The sequence below is a fragment of the Corvus brachyrhynchos genome, unplaced genomic scaffold (assembly GCF_000691975.1).
Source record: "Corvus brachyrhynchos isolate BGI_N302 unplaced genomic scaffold, ASM69197v1 scaffold281, whole genome shotgun sequence".
Classification (NCBI taxonomy): Eukaryota; Metazoa; Chordata; class Aves; order Passeriformes; family Corvidae; genus Corvus; species Corvus brachyrhynchos.
This window is the reverse complement of record NW_008236509.1, coordinates 6,525-12,753: the sequence shown is the minus strand read 5'-3', so window position 1 is coordinate 12,753 and position 6,229 is coordinate 6,525. Positions and strand designations below refer to the sequence as shown.

Sequence of the window (6,229 nt, the reverse complement as noted above, 5' to 3'; positions counted from 1 at the left end):
TTTTATCAGCCTTCAGAAATCTCTGTTCATGTCTCATGGCACTTGCTGGGCCTCTACCTGTGTTTCTCCCAGTCTTTCCCAGCCCTGTCTATCCCTGGGAATCTTCTTAAGCAATTGAAATTTTAAGTTTTGTAGGAAATGAATGGAATAATTACATGTGGCTTCATGGTTTTGGTTTTGCTTAATTCTTCCTGCATCATGGCAAAAGAGAAGCTCTGTTAATCACATCAGTGTCTTCCAAAACATCTCAGCCCAACATTTTTCTTCCCTAAGCTTTCAGCTGGATAGGATTTACACAGTTGACCTTCTCACCTTTTAAAAGAAAATCTTTACTTGGGACTCTGGCACAAGTGCTAAGTACTTAAATGAGTGCTTGTATTACTTTTGGATCATTGTCCTCTGAAGCATGAGTAAACCTGGGAAGTAAAATCAATAGAAGGCAGAAGCACATAATAGCAGAGTTTACAAAAACCAAAGCAAACACCACAATCCAGCTGATAGACAGGTCTCATATTTCTGTTCTCTGTAGGTGTATTTTCAGAAATTATGCTTGTTAAAAACACTTTCTTCATCGAGTCTTTCGGTTTCATTTGAATTAAAGGCAGTCTGCAGGTAAGTGGGACCAGCTCTTGTTTTCACACTGTAAACAAAGGACATGTTTATCAGCACTTGTGTTTTTCACTGTACATTTTTCACACTATGGAATTTTCAAAGCGTTTGCTACTGTAAAATTCGGCTCATTTTGAAAGAAGGGCTCTAGCATTAACTGATTGTCCTGGTGGAGGCATAAATGGGGTGCAAAGTAAATTTCATGTGATTTTCTCATTATTTTCCTGAGTATGTTTTCAGTAAAATCGGCTTGCAACAAGTGTAAATGATAAATGAGTGTTCTGATTTCTCTCTGCCTTGCAAGAAAAATGTAACAATATAGTACAGTTTTAATGTGTGAAGCACACTAATACAGTGCATTTTAGCAAGCACTTTAGATTTCTAGGATAACTTTTCATTGTATGCTCAGGTATCCAGTTTCCCTTTATCTTAAAATGAAGCTTCCATGTGTATGGTGTTGTTCACAGTAACTACACCCAATCTGTTCACTGGCTTTGGATCTGTGGAAAAAACCAATATATTAGCATGTAGAATGGTTTGACCATTGGAAGAGCACTATATAAGAAACAGGCAGCCTTCAGATATGCTTCAGTCAGTGCTCCTTTTGTGTATAGCAAACTTTTAGCCCCCTGGGGATAGATTTGCTAAGCATCAAACCAATTTCTCACATTTTCTGATAGAAGTCACATTTCTGAGTTTAACAGAGAGCAGACTTTGAATTGGAAAAATAGTTATCTAATTAAAAGCTGAAAATCGTGATTCAGGAAAGTGGAAAGTTAGTTATTCTGAGCAAAATAGTCAGAAAGCTGAGGAAAAGGAAATAAAGATAGATGAAACAATGAAGAATTATGTAAATCAAGAAATTGAATGCTGTTTGGGATAGCAGACAATATTAGAGAAACAATTCAGGATCAGAACTCTTAATCGTGTTTTTTTCAGCTAAATATATGAGGGATAGATGAGGAGAAAGGTATGGGTTTGAAGACACCTGGAGTTGAATGAGTTGAATTACTTAGTGCAGTGACATTGTAGCTGTCCCATCCCTTAGAAGATTTTTTATGTGTTAAACTGGCTTTTTTTCTCTTTTTTTAATGTTTAACTGCTTATTTGGAGATATTCAGTTATTGAAGGACTATATGATGTGGTATGGATGGTATAAGCCAAAAAGCCAGGTGTTGTAGAGCTTAGGCTCCTTATTTCTGGCTCTGAACCCACACAGTCTACATATAAAGTCTCTAAAATCATCTTTTGTGGTCAGAAATGTTCGGACATTGGGTAGGAAGGCTGAAGAGCACATGGCAGCAACTCTCAAGGCTCACTCAGCAGTTGTCACAGGTCAGCTGCTGGAAACAGTGAAGTATGTGCTCACCCACAGCTAAACAGATACTGAAACTGAACAGATTCTACCATGCGGGGTAAAAATGCTCTGCTTAAACCTCAAAGAGGTACCACTGATATTTCATCATTCATTAAACTATAATAAAACTCATGTATAACACCTTTTTCTGTGAACCAAGTCTTTGGGAGAAGTTTAAAATGTCCTAAGAATCAATGAATAATGTTTTCATATAAGATTATGGCAGATTGAATTTCGAGCCGATTCTCAGATGCTTTTGTCATTCAGCTGATGTAATGGCTGCTTGATTTCCTTTTTTAGTTGCTTGCTACTTCAAAGCACTTTATTGCTCTGTTCTAAAAATTCCATTAATTTATCTGCTGCTGCCTTTTATAGTCTCAAAAGAATGTCAGGCTTGCTGTGAGACATGCAAGTACTGCAGGGAGGTGATGAAGCAGTAACTGCTTTCCTAAGGACTCAGCTGCATGCTCAGTCTTTTCTCAGGATTGCTTTTGGAAGTGCTCAAGGCAGAACAACCTGTAAAACAACAGGCAGATGTGCCTCAGTTTCAAGTGTACACACAGGCCAGAGCTGATTGCTGCTGGTTGGAGCTCTCATCCAAGTGAAGTTTAGTAGAGGAATGTAGTGGTAGAAGACTGGAAACTGCTGCTTGTGGTTAGTAAATGTTTGTGTTTTCTTCTCCTTTTTTCATGAAGTAGAAAGACAATAGCCTTTGCATCTTGAATTTACTATTCAAGTCTAATTTATTGAATATACACTTGACTCTAATTACAGAAGTCAATCATCTTAGCAGTGTGGATACTGCCTGAAACCTCTGGGCACCACTCTTGAAGTGCCTTCTTTTTATCCATTGCTTTCTTCTTTATAACAATGCCACCAAAATACTCTGTATTACATCAGCTGTTTAGGAGAACCTTGATAAATTTAGCTTTCAGCAAGTTTAATATGTAATCATTGATCACAGTGACTTTAATCACTGAGTCTGACAGCTGAAAGTTTTCACTGGCCTTTGCCTGGTATTTGAAATGCTGAAGATAAGTAATCTTTCCTGGACTGGAAGTTTATGCTCCCTTATTTTTGGAATTTCAACAGCAGTTGGAAAGTTCATTAAGTAATGCTCATTATTTTTGTGCTGCAGGGGCTGCTATGTAGATTAGTTAACTGTAGTTAAAGAATTTAAATATTTTGTGCACACTCAACATAACCTTGTGTAACACACTCATATTTAGTATGACTTTAGTAACTAATTTTTTTAACATTTCAGTGCAGGCTCTATTATATGTGTTAGTAGCCTCTATGAAGATAGCTCACAGAATCACAGAATCCTTTGGGTTGGAAGGGACATTAAAGATCATCTAATCCCAACTCCCTGCTGTGGGCAGGGACATCTCCCACTAGACCATGTAACTCAGATCCCCATCTAGGCTGGCCTTGAGTATCAGGGATGGGGAGTCCACAACATCTCTGGGCAACCTGCTCCAGTGCCTCATTGCCCTTACAGTAAAACATACCTTCCTAATATCTAATCTAAACCTACTCTCATTCAGCTTAATAGAAAATTTAAAAATCTTCAAGTACTTTAAAAGCTGAATTAAAATTAGCCTTGTAAAAGTATAAAAGGAATCATTCAGCTTCCATCTATTCCTTTTTGCTAGGCCATTGTAGTCTCTTTAGATGAGACATCTCAGCCATTTCAAGCAATCCTTGTATTTACAGAGATGAAATGGTGTGAGCTGTTCTGAATCTGTAGCAAAAGCTGTTCTACTTCATGATTCATAATGAAAATATTCTTGCCCTTTCCAAATGCTAAAAGGGCATCCTCTGTGCAGAAGCTAATAGCAATGTATTTTGTTTCTGTTCACATGTTGTGTTTTGTCCACTTGGGCATCAAGAGGTGTGTGTGTGTGTGTGTGCTTTTCTCTTCTGCTGTAAGCATGGAAAACACTTTCAGGATCTCCTTCTCTTGTATCTTCAGTTTCAGCACAGTAACTGGGCAGTAGAAAGTGAGCTGGTAGTGTTTGAGCATGTAATCAAACAGGGGAAAATCTTTTTGCTTTCTTGGCAAGGTAAAATGAATTTTGAAAAGGAAAAGAGAATAAGTGTGTGGACAGATGTGGACAGACTGTTCCAAAGCTATGCTTTGTCTGTGATTCCGTAAGAAAAATCAGCACTGTGCATCTTTGTGTATCTGCAGGGCTCTGGTTTGTACATATCTGAAAGCCAAATTTTGTTCATATGCAAGACCTGTAGTGTTAGGCTAGTCTCTTAAGCAGGTAAAGTATAGTTAAGGGAACACAATCTGCTTCACCTTGTGCATTTAAACCTATTTTAATTTGATAGTTATGGCTGTGAAGGTAAGCTTGGGAAAGGGAATGAGGAGCCAATCTTCTCGAAAGAGGGATTTAGTTTCTTTCTTTCCCCCTTACTTCCTGAAGTGTTTCCCTGGGGTATTTGACTTTGCTTAAATGGATCATTGTGGGAGGACCAGCAACCTTAGATATAAACAGTGAGAACAGAAATTTCCTCTCCGTTAATCAAGTTGCTACATTTTAGGAAGAGAAGAGGATAGTTGTAACAGGTTAGAATTGAGGGTAAATGTGGGGTGATACAGTGCAAGGAAGCATAAAGTATTTATGTAGGTTACCAGCTCTGTTGTGCCTGTCACCTTAAAGCCTGTTTCTTATCAGAAAGAACAGTATTTCTTCTAGTGTTTCTTTGCAGACAGTGAGATCATTGCATGGTATCTAAGGCTGAGAATTAAATCTTAGAGATAATGAGTTTGAATGTAGATACATTACATTTATGCATCCAAAAACCAAAATGCAAGATCCTTTTTTTTTTTTTTTTTTTTTTTTTTTTTTTTTTTTGCTTTGTACAACGGTGAGTTTGAGGTCTGATTTGACCAAGATATTTGACCAAGATATCTAGATTGACAATTGTTCATTTGTACTTTGCTGCAGAGTAGCATCCTGCCTCATTTTCCCTGTCAGAGGAATGGTGTCACTGCTGAAATCTTCAGACATCAACATACAGTTCAGAGCAGTTGCTCACATGACCACTGAAATAAAGGGAATCCAAAAGCTCTTCATTACTGAACTCATGCCTCATGGTATGATTTAGTAGAAGTTTGGCTTCTGCAGGGGGATTAGGCTGTGCAGTTGCAGAAGAGTGGAAGCCAAGGTTTTGACTTACGGTATTAGGAATCTATTAAAATGAATGAGTGGACATGATGAGGATGGTAATGCATTAAGTGGTTTTATTGGGGCAGTGAATTTAATCCTTTTAGCCTTTATACAGAAAGTACAAAGCTTGACAGGGTTATTAGTGAAGTATTAATGAAATCCACCAAACTATGCAGATGTCTGCAAAGTATAACATACAAAACAGTAGAGTTCATTTTTGAAGTTCTCGGGAAGATAGTGCTATGAAAGAGAAGGCTAAATGGGCAATGGCAAACAAAATTAAAGGCTCTGTGGCTTAGAGACAGACAACATCTCACTTCACTACATCTAGCAGATTTTTGACCATCGCTTCCCAAATGAGTAAGTCTGGCCTATCAAGTGGGATAATAACAAGAGATGGATGCTGGATCTAGTAATTTTAATTACCTGGATTTGTTCCATTGAAATGTGGTTGCCAGGATATTGTTGCCTGAGTTATATAGAAGACATGCAGATGCTATATTCTTGCTTGTACAGAGGATGAAAACATTTTTGCAAAGTTTTCCCATTTGAACATTTCTCATGCAATTCAAAAATCCTGTTTAATAGGCGTATCTGTACTTGAAGCGTTGCATTATCTCCGCTTCATAACGTGAACACAGAAGTTACTCAGGATGTGAGGAATCCATCTTAGATGAAAGAAACAAGAGAGACTTCAGTAAGGTAAGAGATTGAATTTGAGACGGATATTTTCCTTTAATTTCTGGTTTTATACTTGTATAAATCAGTGTGTTCAGATCAACTGAGCATACTGCTCCACCAGTCTCACTTTTATAGGCTAATATCGGATTATAAAAGGACTAACTTGGAGTAGGATAATTCAGGCTGCTTATTCAGATGTCTTGCCTTGCAAGAGTATATAAAAACATGGCCCCTGCTTACCATAGGCTGGAGTGTGACATATCAGTACTAAAGCAGCACTAGCCCAGCAAAGGCAGCACAGAGCTAACTAAATTATTGTAATGCCCAGACTCGCTTCAATATCTCACTTAAAGATGGCTTAGCTCTATTTGTTGTAGAGCATTAGGACTGCACAGGTTCA

General features: G+C 37.9%; 1 long non-coding RNA gene across 1 annotated transcript in view; it reads left to right on the top strand.

Annotated features, from left to right (window-relative positions):
- Nucleotides 1-6,219, top strand: part of LOC108444702 — a 21,090-nt gene extending 14,871 nt beyond the window's left edge. Inside the window, exon 4 of the long non-coding RNA XR_001859335.1 lies at nt 5,737-6,219. This is a non-coding gene — a long non-coding RNA (uncharacterized LOC108444702). The remainder of the gene's footprint in view (nt 1-5,736) is intronic.
- The last annotated feature ends 10 nt before the right edge of the window (nt 6,220-6,229 follow it).